The sequence below is a fragment of the Trachemys scripta genome, chromosome 8 (assembly GCF_013100865.1).
Source record: "Trachemys scripta elegans isolate TJP31775 chromosome 8, CAS_Tse_1.0, whole genome shotgun sequence".
Classification (NCBI taxonomy): domain Eukaryota; kingdom Metazoa; phylum Chordata; order Testudines; family Emydidae; genus Trachemys; species Trachemys scripta.
The window spans coordinates 76,720,074-76,735,937 of NC_048305.1; the positions used below are offsets into that span (position 1 = coordinate 76,720,074).

A 15,864-nucleotide genomic window follows, 5' to 3' on the forward strand; every position below is an offset into this window, starting at 1 on the left:
CAGTTAAAAGGCTTTGAATCATTTGGAGAAGGCCAGTTGGATTTACAAGAGAGTAAGTACCGAATATCCTTTACTACCATCCAGGTTAGCTAGAGTTAAAAGGGACGCATATTTGCCATAGACTTTTGAGAACGATCATGATTTTTCCCTTCCATTATGAATTACAGCTTTATTGTCTGATCAAAAGAGTGGGTGTGTGGATCTTATCATTGGGCTACCGTAAACTATTCGATAAAAACTGGTTTTATTTCTTCCCTTCCAGTCTTTTCTCTCCCTCCCCGCTGTAAATTAATAAAAGATATACTAATCAGTTTATGACCTAAAACCAAAGATTCAAGTTACCACAAATGCAGGGAAAGTAATAAGGAAAAAAGAAGGGACTAAAGTATTGAAATTCACGATCAAATACTCACAGGAAATACTTACAGATACTATTTGTATGATTACATGTATATGTATCCTTTATTCTCTGTAGTTTTTGCCCTTTAATTAATTATGGGTTGCAGAAAACATGCTATAAACTAACTGGTAATATACAAAAGACTTCACTAAAATCCGTGAATAATCTGAGTTAAACCCATAGTAACCCAGAAATTCAAGATCTCTTAATTATCTTCGTAAATCACTATCTGCATATTGCAGTATTTATGGTACCAGAATTCACCTACTCTTTTCAATCCCCTCAAGTACCCCTACATCTATAGGTGAGGTAGACTATAGCAGGTCAGGGCTGATCAAGAGCGAAATTGAGCGGTTCTGGCAGGCTCATGAGTGAAGTAGGGACTCTTGTCAGTAAGAGAGGCTGAAGTCTGTCCATTTGTATTTTATACATCATTTCTTTATTACGTTACATTCGATGTTCCGTGCTCGACCACATATTAGAACGAGACAGTTTCATACACAGTGAGGATGCAGGGGAATTTCTCTCCCCGGTTTGCTCTGGCCTAATGAAATGGTTTGATTAAAAAAAAAAGAAGAAGAAGAAAAAGGGCGCGCTGAAAGACTCTTGTCTCCTCCGTCTTCCCTCCAAATTGCTTCTAAGTAAAGCTCTTTCAAAGATCAAAGGGCCTGATCCTGCCGTCTTTGCACCAATGGGAGTTTGCCTCCCATCGTGAGAATTTTGCCTGAGTGAAAACTACAGGATTGAGTTCATAGTGTGCTCAGAATCTCCCATCAATCCTCAACACATAAATGGAAGCACAGATAGGAGGATCTCTGACATGGCACACAGAAGCAATCCATAGTATGGTCCACTCTTGAATTTCTTACTCAGACAAAATCTGCACTAACTTCATTATTTGTATTAACACCTGGTTCAAAAGGGCTTTTACCATCTGTCAGGTAAATAAGTGACAACAATTGCCCAGGTACATAAATACCTCTCCAATTATACAAGAGATGATCCTTACCTAGATTGTAAGATCTTCAGGGCAGGGACTTCAGTTTTTATTTGCCTGTAAAGCACCAATAAGTTTTATGTAGCTATATATAAAAAATAATATCCACAATAACAGAAACTCAAATTACAAATCTTCTGGCTGTAGACATTTTTACACCGTTTTTATAAAATCATTTACTTTTTATTTGCGGAAGAAGTAAATAGTATTTTGTTCAGTTTTGTGCACTTTCACTAAAAAAGGGTTGGGAGAGGTTTCACTCTAATTGCAATTGTGGGGGGCCAATATTTGTCACTATGGTGTAGGCCATTTCTGGTATAAAAATATAATTATTATTGCTAAGTTACCAATATTTAAAAATGTGAATATTTGTGAAATAAAATTTTAAAATGTAGTTTACCAGTTGTATTTAGATTAGGATTAGAACTCCATGGATTGACATCCTACTTTTTAATGCTTTATTGAGATACTGTGGCAAAGACTGGTTTATGAACTGATGTAGTCCTACCATGCAGCATATGATTTATCTGATATACCCTATAAAATACATTTTTATTAAAATTTTACAGGTGATATAGCATATCTCAGGATTAAAATATATTGGTTATGACTATGTAGAGCTTGATCCTGCAATATTACTAAAGCAAAACTCCCATTGCAGTCAAAAGTGGTGTTTGGCAGAGAGAAAAGGAGAAGAAACGGGAAGGTGCATCCTCAATGACACCTCTCCTGCAATTCTCTGAGAAGCCCTCACCTCAGTCACAAGCCCCTCACATATATCCCCCCATAAGACTCCCAGAGCCCAATCACTTTTCAGTGTGCAGAATCCTACCAAATCCCATACTCCATTGCCAAGCACCTTGCCTGGCTGCCAGAACTCTTCCTTTTTCAGTGGCAAATGCTCCCAATTAAACCCATCAGCTGCAAACATTATTTTCGCATAAGGTGTTGCTGACACCTCTAGTGGGGGCAGGTGAAGTTTGCTTTTGAGTGTTCTATTCTGAGGGACCTCAGCTACTCCTCTGCCCCAGGTATTCTCCCGTGAGTTTCCATGAGGTTCTGTTTTGTCACTTCTGTTCAATGTATATATGAGATTACTGGGGGAGATAGTTGATCCATAGATTCTAAGGCCAGAAGGGACCACTGTGATCATTCTAGTCTGACTAAAGTGACCTGATAGCAAGTCTGAAAAATAGGGACCCTTTTGGGGGGAGGGGTATAGTTGCCCCTATATCAGGATGGTGCTGATAATATCAGGATGTCTGATCATTCTGACCTCAGTTAGTGAGGCTTTTGATGCTGATGTGCTTCCAATAAGTAGGTTACACCTAGCTCTGTGTCTCCAGCTAATAAGCCTGTGTGCTGGAGTTGAACAATCCAGCCAGTGCAGTATTTGGCAATCCTTTGGATGAGGGTTATCTGGCTAAAGTTAAATCCTTATCAGATTTCAGTAATGCTTATAGGCTGGGGGAAAAACAGAAAAAAATGGTTTGTCCCCTTGAATTTACAATAGGCTTTATGCAGGCAGTCAATGACATTAATGGGGCTCCATGCAGGCACAAGGAGTAGCCCATACACAGTCCACTGCAAGATTGGGGTCTATGTTTGACCCCTCATTTGTGGGCACTTGCCTGCCATTTGTCAGCCAAGTATGTATCTTGGACTCCAGCAGCTTCTAGCTATCCAGATAGTTGCACTGGTGTGACTGGCCACATTTTTCATCTCTGCTCAGAAAAAATGTTGGGACTTTCTCTTTTGGATGAGGACCTTGTTAGTTACCGATCCCTGTCACCTAACAACTGCGTTACTAATATGTGAGACAGTAGCTGAGGCCATTCAGAAATTTCAGCTGGTGCAGAATGTTGCCATCTGTATGTTTCATGGTACTTCTCACATAAAGCAAATTATACCCATTCCCTGTGATCTGCACTGGCTTCCATTTAGTTTCCTGGTGCAGTGTAAGGTGTTTTTTGACTTCCAGCACCCATAGTGTCTTGTGTTCTGGAAATTTTAGAAACTACCTCTATCTTCATATGATAATGCAACAGTTATGATCAGCTACAGCACTGGAGTTTACAGCTCCTGATTTAAATCAGAGATTGTCAGTGGCTTCAATAGATGCATCTTCAGCTATGGTACCCACCTTTCCCCTAGACTCCAGTAGAGTCTGCATTTGTTGCCATTCAGCTCACCTGGCAAAGCCTATCGATATACCCAGGCTTTCCCTGGAGTGGGATTGTTGGGGATTAGAGAGGGTCTGAAGGAAAGGAATTTGCTTGTGGATGGTAGGATTTTTTTCTGGATAGCGACCCCCCAAAAAAGTGTTCTTCTAATGACTGTAATGGTCATAGAGCTGCTTTTTTTGTAAATACAAAAATAAGGCCTTTCTACACAAGTATAGTTAATGCAGTACCATCACCCTACTGTAGACAGCTCTCTACAGGACACATATTTTGCTTGTGTCCCTTAATGCTATTTTGAAACAGTTGCTTGCCCCTGGACCACCAGTGTGGTTCATCTTCACTCTCATGAAGGACATACTGGGTAGTACAAACATATAAGTAGCCCCCCAGTGATAGATGATTCTAAATAAATGCAAACAGCGAAGATGCTGGATTGTCAGAAGACCCAGAATTGTTTCTTTCCCCAGCAATGACTCTGCAGAACCTGCAGGACACTATATGTCCTCTCAGGAAAAAGGCCTGAGCAGGGTTTGAGCTGGCTGGTAGGACATCTTTAGGAGGTACAATTTAACCTGTGCAGAATACCACCACCAGGCCAGTGCATCACTCAATCCCACCTAAGCCTTGTTGATAGAGGTGCATTGGCTTCCTAGGGGTCCTCTGCACAGGACTCTTTCTCCTGGTGTCACACATTTCCCATATGGCATTTCTTTTGAAATAATAGTTTACATGCGCTCACCAAAGCATCTTTAATTTGGTAAACTCTGGGTGTGTTTACAGCTCATCTTGAAAATATCCAGAGTCTTTCTAATCAACTAAAAAAAGAAAAAAAATACCAAGAGGGTGAAGAGAAAAAACTTGTGGCATAGCAGAGTCCTCTGGTACCTGGTTACAACCTAGGGAAGGGGTGGTCGAAGTGTAAAGAATGGCCCACATGGCAGGAGCTCCCCCACAGCACCCTAGTTTTTGACATGGAGTTGATGGGAGACCACAGGTCCCACAATGCAATGGGCCATCGCGTGGCCTAAGGGCCCTCCTGTTAAGTTCAGCGCGGCTCCTGAAAGGCTGGAGCCGGTAGTCTCCTCATTGCAGATGGAGGTGGCTTCGCTCTGCCTTTTACACCTAAGTGAGGGGCCACTCCTGGCCCGCTGGCGCCCATGCCCGGGGAAGGGGGAGGCGAACGGCCAGACACCCACCCACGCCCGAGGGAGCACGTGAAGCGCCTCCCGTCTATCGTGGGAGTGTGGGGCTGGCAGGGGAGCCCCTGGGAGGAGTTGTTTTCTGAGCGTTTCCAGTTGAACAGAGATGCGGGGAGAGAGGCTGGTGGGAGCTAATTGCTTTAATAGGCCGCCACGCCATTACAATTTCTTTTTGGCAGTGCAGTGTTTATTGTGAGAACACGAGTCCCCTCCCCCTGAAAGGAAGCTCGGGAGGCGCGCGGGCCCCGCCATATCAATTATTCAGTCCTCTCTCCCCGCCCCGCTCCCACTCTCCCGTGTAAACAAATCCCCCAGCCAGCCCGGCGTGCGGCGGCGGAGGGCGTGCAGGAGCTCGGCCTGCTCCTCCCTCGCTCCCTCCCAGCGCCCGCAGCGGGCCGAGAGCGGCCTCCCTCAGGGCGGGAAGGGGCTGGCCGGGGGCGGGGGCCTTCCCTTTCTCCTAGGGCCGGCGGGGGGCTGCAGGCTCGAGCTCCGTCCGACGGGGCGGCTCGCCAGCTTCGGGGAGGAGCTGAGCTGAGCTGCTGCAGGACGCAGCCCGACCGCCGAGACTCCGTCTTTACTCCCGGGCATCCCTCCCAGGCCTGGGCTGCGAGCTGGAGCTGCCGGGCCCAGCCATTGCAGCTTCCCCGCTGGGGGGGGGGGTGTTTCTCTGTTCCTCGCGGGGCTGCGCTCCTCCCACCCCGGAGCTATGGGCCCCGGGCCCCACAGCTGTGTTAACTCGCCCGCTCGGCAGGGGGGGCTGACCTTTTCCAAGGGCCGTGGCAAGGAGCCGTTACGGGCCAGTTAGAGCGATTGAGTCGGGTTTCCCTTTGCAGAGGCTCCCCCCACCCTGGTCCCGCAGGGGCTGATGGCAGGAGAGGGGTAAGATCAGGCTAACGCGGGTTCCTCTTTGACACTTTGGTATGAATGTTTCCCAGGCACAACAGAAGTACGTCGGCTGATCCCCTCCAACGCGTGTAAAGACAAGCGATAATAAAATCCAGGGGGAGAGTATCAAGAGAACTGAGCATCAAACCCATCTGACTCCACTATTTCTTCTCGAAATAGTGATTGTGATGAGGAGAAAATTGTGAAGAAGCGAATGGGTAAGAGCAGCTGGTAGACAATCTCTTTGGGGACTCTCTCTCTCTTTAATACATTTATGAGTTTAAAAACCAAAAAGCAGCAGTTTAAGTCAATACTTCAAAGATTTTTCGGTAGTGAAAGGGACACTAACAAAAGAAAGTGTCTGAATAACAAACACATCGCTCTGCCGGCGAGTTTTAAGACATTTTAAGTATAAAGAATAAGTGACATGGCAATCATCCCCCTCCCAACTTTGCTGCTTTCTGATTCGGATGCGAGGATGAAATCTTGCTAACAGATCGTGTATCTGTATATTTAATTGCGACCTGGCTGCATGTTCCTGTTGAGGAAGGATGCAGATGACAAGTGAATATATAAAAAACAGTTGACAAAAACAGGAAAGAAATAACTGACAGATGAAAAGACAGTCAATGCGGAGCTAACAGGCAAAACCATCAGTACAAAGTCACATACCTTCTGAGAGGAGCAGTAGTTTGTTTTATTCCAGATCTCCAGAGTTTTATCTACTGTCGGTGTGATGGGGGAGAGAGGAGCTAATGTGCCCTGTTTAGGAGACAAACATGCAGATTAGATCAGACTTCTGACACCATGTTTCACTCAAGACTTAAAACAGAGGAATAAAACAGACTTCCCCCACTGAGGAAAAAGGAAAATAAAACAAAAAATTCAAGACTTTAAGGCTTTTTTTTTACTTGTTTAAACATAACCGTTTAAAATATACCTATAGTTAGATACCTAGAGTTCAGCTGGATCAATGGGTCTCTGTTATATTCGCACAAATTTAGTGTGTTGCTCTCGAATTGAGATGAAGTTCAAATGGAGGCCTTAAGCTTTCCGTTTCTATTGTTTAAAGGTTGGGACATTGGGAGAATATCAGCCCAGCTCCCATTTTTCATCACTTTTGTATTACTTTAAGTTTTCAATGAGACAAGTGTAATTACTAGGCATTTAACTTTTTGCGAGGCTCTTTCATTATGGCTTTGCATTTGCACCTCGCTTTTAGAGAAGTAATAACATTCACAGTCAGGGGCAAATCCTGTTAATGAACAAATTAAAGTTCAAACAGTTATTCAAGTTCACAGCCCTGCTCGCTGCTCCTTTAATAAGAGTTATACATGTTACTTTCTCTCGGAATCTCTCCCCCCTTTTATTACTTTTTAAGCTTTTCATAAACACAGCCGGGCTATATCTGCCGCTCCCAGCCTCTAAAGCTCCCTCCAATCCTGGAGGGATCCCTAATCCGACCTTAATTTGGTAACTTTTGTAAAACACATAAAAGCTGGGGTACTACCTTTGTGCGCTCAAATGACTATATAATAGTGAAACAAGCCAAAGGGAAGTTCCCCCTCTTTGCCTAGACTCCCCTTGCCCTTCTGCTGGGCGCTCTACCCCCTCTCCCCATTTGCAGTGAAATCCTGATTACTCCCTCAAATTCCTAGGGAGAAACTGGACTTGGAGTTTTCTGGGCAGACAGGGAGCAGGTGCCCCTGGACAAGGGCTGGTCTTTTTCTCCAGGCATCTGCCTGTCTGTGTATCCATCTGGGCGGTCTGTCTGTGCAGTCTGACGGACTTGGGTTGCCTGGCTCCTGTCTGGTCTACCTGCCTAGCCAATATTATGTAGTTGATCTGTCCTCTCTGGTCTATTTTATCTCTCCAGTGTCTCACCTATGTGGCCAGTGGCAGCTCTGGGTCTGCGGGTCAGGTCCCCTCCTGTGTATGAGGCCTACAAGACGCAGCAGTTGCAATAGCAGCAGCAAGGCGTAGCTTGCTTGTCTGGCACGGCCGCGGCCGTTCCCCGAGCCCCCGCCGGGCGATCGGAGGGAAGAGGCGAGCTCGCTGTTTGCCAACAAACTACGCGGCGCTTCCTGCGGCTGTCCCGAGCAGCCTGTCTGCAAATGGGAACCAAGTGCCGTTCACCGAGCTCCCTTTCCTGCTCGCACGGCTTCCTCCTCCCCCTGCCTTCCAATCTTTCTCAATTAAAGTGTCTGCCGGCCCCTAGGCATTTACATATGTGAATCCTAATTCCCCCTTGTCGATGGCTGCCCGGCCTAGGGAGCCCGGAGCCTGCGTCCTTCCAGGTGGTGCGCAGGGAGCTGCTCCATGCGAAGGACAGGCCTGCAGCCCCCGCTGGCCCGGGCGCTTTCCCCCCTTTCAATCGCAATTGTCAAATTCCACTCCTTTGTTTTACTCTCCCTCCCAAAAGCTCAAGGCAGAGCCGATGCAAAGCGCTAGCTATGTACAAATCGAGGAGATCACACTCCCCATTATCTACCTCCTGGCGAGTGTTTGATTTGTGACATCAAAAGCTTATCAAGACAAGCCTACAAAAAGCACCTCGCGTAGGCTGGGCTGAGCGATCTCGCTGGTTTGGATGGTCTCCCTTCCCAAGGGGTGGGGTAACAGGGGTGCTTAAAACGGTATTGACTGCCACAGCAAATTAAATCGCTGCACTGAAGAGAGCTAGTGGCCAGGACCCGGGTGACTGCTAGCTCCCCGGCTGGTAGCGTAAAGAATTTCCTGACCTGCACCCGCAGGGCAATATTGGGGGTCTGGCCGGCCGGACAGAAGGGGCTTAATTGCCATGCCTTGTTTTTTTGTTTATGTGTGTGTGGTTGAGGGTTATATGGAGGCCCTGAGTCCTCGCAGCCATCCGCTCCGAGTGGTTTGATATAATCACCATGACAACTGCAATCTATGAGCATACAAATAATAGAGATGAAATAGACAAAAGATTAGCATGCCATGAAAAGTACAATAAGTTTCTTATTTAGCATTTAGATAACTGTCTTTCCTTCGGAGCAGGCTTCAAAGTTGAACCCAGTTTAGACCAAGAGGATTAATTCTTTCTCCAGCATGCTTCATTGAATCTCTCATTACCAAACTTTGTCTGTATTGATGTTAGATTTGATTGAAGATTAGAGCATTTAGCAAATCTTGCTTTTCTGCATGTATCAGGCCTTTTCAAGCACAGCCCGCCCTGCCCAGTGGTCAATACCCTTACTTTTATCCAGTGTCTGCTTCATTTAAACTTAATCAACTCCATCAATGAACTGGAACAGGGAAACGTCCCTGCGGTGAGAATGTTGTGCTTTTCTTAGATAATTCTTTGCTCCCTTTCCCAATCCGTTGGCGTTAAACCTAAAATTGCACTCTGATGAACTTAATCAATATGATAATGACAATTGGGGCTGAATGGCTCTGCTAGGGCTCAAAGTGGAAAAGGTAGATGGCTGGGCCCATTACCCAAAACAACTTCTCTTGTCTTGCCTTTTCTTTTGTGTGAGCTACTCCTATCTTTCTTTCTTTTTTTCTTTCTTTCCTTTTCCCTCCCCCTCCCTGACACTGAATACTGCTCATGCTGGAAAATGATGCATCTTGGTGAGGAAAACTGAAGCAGACCGATTGGCTCTGAATTATCTGGCTTGTTGCAGTGAATTATTTGCACTGTTTCCTTTACCAGTCAACAAGTTTCTGAGGTATAGTACAGATCAATCAAAGCTGACAGAGCGTATGTGAAGCTTTTACTGTGTAAATCTGGACCTCTTGTCCTGGCTTCGTTGGCACTGGCATCTGTATATCATTTTTATACTGCTACCAGTAGAGCAATTTCAAAAGTATTTGCAAGGAAAATGTATGTCCCCATCTGTTCCTGGAATCATAAATGTGCCACTTTTGGAGGGTTTTCACTGGTAATCATATCTTTAATGATGAACAAACTTGTGATATATACCTTTCCATAAAATGGGGTTTTCTTCACTTTATTGTGATTGGCTAGGATAAATAGCTTTTCCATATGTTAGGGAGATAAAATATAAGATTAGCAGGGCTCGTTTGTTTGATCATAAACAACAGAAAAAAATCATTCCAAATACTCTTTAAACAGAAACAACTACAGAATTAAGTTGCATTAATTGGCTATCTATGGCCCACCACTAAGGGGTAAACAATTGCCTCCGTGGAAATGACATTTTAAAATAAGATTATAATGTTTTGTTCATTCTGAATTATAATGCATTCACTGATTTTAAATATTTTATTATTTTAATTTTTGATGCATTTTTGTGTCTTTAGATTTTTTATTTTGCAGGTTCGCTTTTGATGGCAATCTCTATAGCACAAAGGGTGCTATTTAGTAAGTTGCCACATGTATATTTAGAAAGCAGATGGGGGGGGGGAAATGTCTTTAGCAGTCTTTGCATGCTATTGTTGTAAAGGTTCCTCAAGTAAGAGTGCTTGAAATGTAAATATTCAATTTTTAAACCAGCCAACCTTTTGCACTTGCTGGAAGTGTTGAATAAAGAATAGTAAGGGGAATCTTTTTAATTTTGTTGCACTTCATGCTTAAGGTAATGTTATACATGTCATATGAAAATTACTGGTGCAATTGGGAAACTTAACCAGAGTCCATGACGGTGTGTCTGTCTAATGAATGACCCTGGCTGTTGTGTGAGAACCATTTTGGTTTTATTACTGGTGGTGATACTGCTTTTCAACCTTGGTATGTATGCGTATTTTAATATATGCATTTCTGTGTATAAAGAGCAATATTCTCTTCAGTATTACATAAAATGTTAATGAAGACCTAAATAGAAACGCTATCATAAATTCCAAACAGCAGTGAAAAGGACCATGAGATATGTGTTTATCTCTCTAGCTGTGTCTTTTTGTTTATATCTATACATGATCACAGACATACACAGAGCACATGCATACATTTTCTGCTGTGATGTGTACTGATTGATACATAAGCATATGCACAGACTGTAGGGAAACATTCATTGTTTACAATGTTGCTTGGAATTTCTTACAGGAAGCTGTCCTCTGTCTCTGAAGATTCTGCAGCAAGACTGGTAGCTATAGAGCATGTATGATGGTAGCAGGGCTGCCCAGAGGATTCAGGGGGCCTGGAGCAAAGCAATTTTGGGGGCCCCTTCCATAAGAAGAAGTTGCAATACTACAGAATACTATATTCTCGTGGGGGCCCCTGTGGCAAATTGCCCCACTTGCTTCCTCCCCCACCCCCCGGGTAGCCCTGGATGGTAGACAGTATAATATACTGGAAATCATCATACAGTTCTTAAATTATGCTAAGCCAGAAATGATGTGTGCATGGTCATCACTAATATATATAATGTAAAAAGTGTACTGCATTTCCCACCATTGAATAGTATCTTTACACTACAAGATAGCTATGGAGCAACTATGGGGTCTACTGATCTCCACTAATAGGTGGAGATTTGCACTCCTAACTACCATCAGTACTGAAAGAAGTTAAACACTTAAATCCATCATATCATATAGTGAACACCCAAGGCTAGATTAACATCTTTACACCTTTATGTAGACAAGCTTTAAACACTCAATTTTCTTTATTTTTGTAAGCATTGCAGAACCATAGAACACAGTGAATTTATTTAACACCTATGATCATCTCACCTGCATTCTGCTCTCTGATCTACCTTAGCCAAGACCACTTCTAATGCTCTACACCTCTGAGCAGCTTTGAGATAGCAGCCATTTTTGCCAAAAGAACCTGACATAAACATTCATTTCTTCTCCCCCCCCACACTCTCCACCCCCCCACTCTCCCCGCTGAAAAATAACCAGTGGGATTTAGAATCGTACTGATGCAAAGTCCAGGATTGGCATTATTCGGGTATGAATCAGCATCAGATTTGACGAATTAAACTGCCAGGGAAAAAAACCCACTTGCTAAATATTATTGGAGGACTAGAATTCCAGGCTTTCTAGTGATCTAGATGCTCCAACTTGTCTTTTCTTGGTAGGTAATGTGATATTGAATCCCAGAACTGTGGTTATCACTGTTTACAGAGAGGCTCCTTTAAATCGCTTTTAGAGCTTTTAAAAGTTTTAAAACTAATTAAAATGTTTCTTTCCACCAGTAACCATAATTGTCAAGCACAACCTGCCCTCCGAGATAGGCAGATAGGGATATTTGTATCAACATAGATTTTTAAATTTTAAGAGATTTCCAAAAAGAGTTTTAATCTAGTATTTGGCATGAAGGAATCACCCGTGCTATGAAAGGGTATTGACACACTTGTGATGGTCCCTTTACCTCAGTGTTGAACCCAGAAAGGCCAATTCTGCCCCCACTGAAGTCAAGGGGAGCAGGAGCTATGTTGGTGTGATTGTCATTTTCAGTACACATTATTCAGGCAACACCATTTAGTGAAAATGTGGAAGGGAAAAGTGAAGAAGAAAAACCCCATGGAAATAAGTGAAGTGTGGGCCTAATCCCTCTTCCAGCGAACTCAATGAGAAGAGGAAAATTGGAGGATCATGTTGGACCCCTCAGTTATTTTTGTATGTTCAGTCGCACACTGTAAGATTAAAATGAACCAATTTAGGGCCAAATTCTGTCCTGAGGTGTATGTGCATTGGCTTTCATTGGGTGTGTCTCTGAGGCCAGAATTGGGCCTTACATTTGTTTGTTTAGCTGCTGTTTGAATTTGCAACTTAATGCATTTATTAGACTGTTTTCACAGTGGACTACACTGTTGCAGTACATGTCATGCTTGTTATGTGTCTATCTAAAGCTCTCCACCGTGGTGTGTTTTTAAACATTTAGGGCCAGATCCTTAATTCTCTTTAAGTTGACTTCAATGGAATTTTAACAGGAAACGTGGGACAATCGTGCTAATTCTCTATTCCCTATATTCACACACTTGTAACTAGGCTATTTCTAAACCAAATTTTATTGGACCAGCCAAAGGCTTATTACTTAGGCACAATTCAGCTGGACATTTGCTTGAATAAAGAGTGTAGGATCAGGCCAAAGTCACTGGCAAATCTGACATGTTAAAAATAAACCTGTTGTTTGAATTGAACAAACAAACAAAAACAGGAACTGTTAAAATGTGAAAACACCTTTTTTCACATTCCCAGGGCCCAACCCTACAAGCACTTTACATCCAGAGCTCCCATTCAAACCATGTCACTAAGTCAATTTTTAAAAAGAGCAAAATAGAATTTGTATTGATCTCGATATACACCCCCACCCCCACCCCTTTGGGCTGGGAACAAGTATGTCATTTTTTCTAGAAATGTCTGTAAATAGATTTTCATAATGAAAGTGCTTAACCTACTTAGCACCCAGCACCCTCATTGACTTAAAGAGGAGGCTGGGTTGCACAGCGAATGCAGAATTGGGCCCCACATCTAATGCGAAGCTTTGGTACATATCAAGATTTTACCTCACCTCCTAGGTGTTCCAGGTATGTAGATTTGATTTTTTCTTTCAGAAGTACACTGGGAAATAGATTATGTTTGACACTATATAGTGCTTAGTGGCTTATTGAACTGAATGTTTATTGGAACAGCAGTGGCTCCAATTAACTCAATTGGCATTAAAATTGAAGTTATAAACATTTCTATTATTTTCTTTGTAATTCAATCCAAATTAATGCACCCTAAATTGTTATTGTATAAAGAACTAATTGCACTCTGACATTGTGCAAAAAGGGTTTCTGTTCTCTAAGTAAACAATGTTGATTTAAAGACAGTGAATGTATCTTGGCATATTTAATAGCCTAATGGTCTTGTTTTATTTTTGACTTTAATTTTACAGGGGATATCCTTCCTATATTGTGGAAAGAATATAAGATGAGCTTCACAATTTCATTATGGTCGCTTTCATATGCAGGAAGCTTTTCAGTTTAAGAGAAAATCTGAATCTTACTTTCATATAACACAAATACTGTAAAAGCAGTATCTGTGTGTCAGCATTTGTGTGTATTTTAAAGGGTAAGTAGAAACCACTTAAGAAATAAATTTATATTTGTTTTAAGATTGTCAAACCCCTCCTTTTTTGTATGCAAAGAAAACCAAATTGGGATTAATAAAACTCAGGGGCTGTAGTTAATGCTGTTAAAAGTAGAGGGCAGACATTTACACTGCAATGCATTACTTATTAGAGAAATCCTAAATCGTTTTTTAAAAAATATTGTACAAAAGTAATCAAGGAATTCAAGAAACATTGTTGCAAGCTGTGATCATGCACTTCCTAGGCAGTTAAACCTCCCTCTGAAATCAACTGAACCTAGTGAAGTCAATGGGAATTTTGCCTGTGTAACGACAGCAGGATCTCCAGCCCAGAGCCTCTACAGTTAAAAGATCACTTTGAACTAGATGATTTTGTATGATTGATGTGTGAATAGAATTATTTGGTATTTTTATGGGGTTGGAGGGATATTACAAAGAAGAGGATGGGAAAATGTTACACTTCCCATTCATCATTTTAAAAAGTAATACCAAGGCTGTGACTTCACTTTTTCTTCAAAAAACATCGTGGAAAAAACTAGCTGATGCCACATTTCACAATGGCCCATCTCTGATCAAGTGATGTAAGGAGTTGTATTGTCCTTAGATTTGATTCCATGGCAAAGGACTGATGACACTGCTGATATATAATTCCATGAGACGATTTCTCTTTTTGGCTGTCAATTACTGCTCCATCCCCAAAACCAAGGGAGTCTGCTGTTCACTGGATTTAGCATAATCACTTGCCACAATCTTAATTGTTTAGGAGGTTTTAGGGATCATTTCCTCAGAGTTAATTCAGAAACAAAGCACAGAGATAAAAAATCCTTGTAGCATCTGAAAATACCCATGTGATGGAGAAGGAAATGGATGGGTCTTCTTTATGATCAAATAGAAGACATAGGGTGAAATCCTCATCCTGTTGAAAGAGAACTCTGCCACTGACTTATCTGGGCCAGGATTTCACTTATGTTGTTTAAAAAACTGGTATTGTTAAAACTAGAAGCCCTGATCCTACTCCCAATGAAACCAGTGGGAAAACTATCATTGGGAGTAGGGTCTGGCTTCAGTTTTCAAACTCCATTTGATTCTACTTTGAGTCAGTTTGTATGCTTGGCAAAGATCTGCAGCTCAGGGTTTCTTCCTCCTTCAAGAAGAGACCATGAATGTTTAAAAACTCATTTATTTAGAAACCATGGTCCACTCTCAAAAGAATGTTTGAAGGGCATTTACCCAGAGGAGGCGCTAGTCTCCACTTAGACATCTGGCTGATCTTTAGGCCCACTACTTAAAACCTACATTGTTAGGGAAGTAGTTTGCTACATTTTTGCCTTGCAGGGGGTGGCCTGGCAGACACTCAGCCAAAAGTTCAGAGAGAGTACTTCAGCAGGATTATCAGCATTTTCCTTAAGAGCAGCATTTAAAACGTTACAAAGGGGTGATACTAATAAAAACACCCCAGAGATGTTACTGGTGTTTCTAGCTTGTTGTTAATATTCTTGCTTTGGTCCATGGCTTTAAATAAATCTTCCTTCTTCACAGCGACAGTGTGTTTGTGTGTCGGGAACTTCCATCTTGGTTTAATCTCTGGGGTTTCATGTCTTCGATTTAACAGTAGAATGTGTTGTCCTCTCCTAGGGCTGGGAATTGCAGCTCTAATGCCTCTGAAGGTCACATAATTAGTGTGAAAGGAACATGCAGACTGACAGTTAAGGGAAGGAATGCAAAATAGGTTCCTCTCAGAAATATTATTTTCTCAAACCACTGCTGGCTTCTTAGCGACCATGGGACTCTGGAACGCTTGCCCAGATCCCCTAGAGTTTGTCTTTCTCTCCCTGGAAATGCTTTGGAACCCTTTGATTCCTTTTGTTGCAGACTTTGATGAAACTATGATAATGTGACGAGACCAGGTGAGCCCCCTATCCCTTCTGAGGCCTGCCAGAACTTTATCTATACAGCTGGCCAGGAAAGACTCTAGGCAGAAGTTTCCAACTACAGATATGCTGCCAGTGCTGGTGCTCTGGGCTGCCATCACAGCCAGTGGTGGGCCTTTGTTCTTGGCCTCAGTGCCCCATCATGTGTATGCCTCCCATTCAGTGCTGCCATCTAGCAACCCAACCTTCAATGGAGCTTGGTTTCTCTGGTGATACAGGGAGGAGGCCAAATTTAGAGTTGGGATAGGCAGAGGTAGGATGGAAG

At 42.8% G+C, this 15,864-nt stretch overlaps 1 long non-coding RNA gene across 1 annotated transcript; it reads right to left on the reverse strand.

Annotated features, from left to right (window-relative positions):
* Window positions 1-6,335: 6,335 nt before the first annotated feature.
* LOC117882187 lies at window positions 6,336-7,681 on the reverse strand. Its single transcript, XR_004646946.1, has 2 exons — window positions 7,549-7,681; window positions 6,336-6,426 (listed from the first exon to the last, which is right to left on the reverse strand). It is a non-coding gene; the product is annotated as an uncharacterized LOC117882187 (long non-coding RNA).
* Between the last annotated feature and the right edge of the window lie 8,183 nt (window positions 7,682-15,864).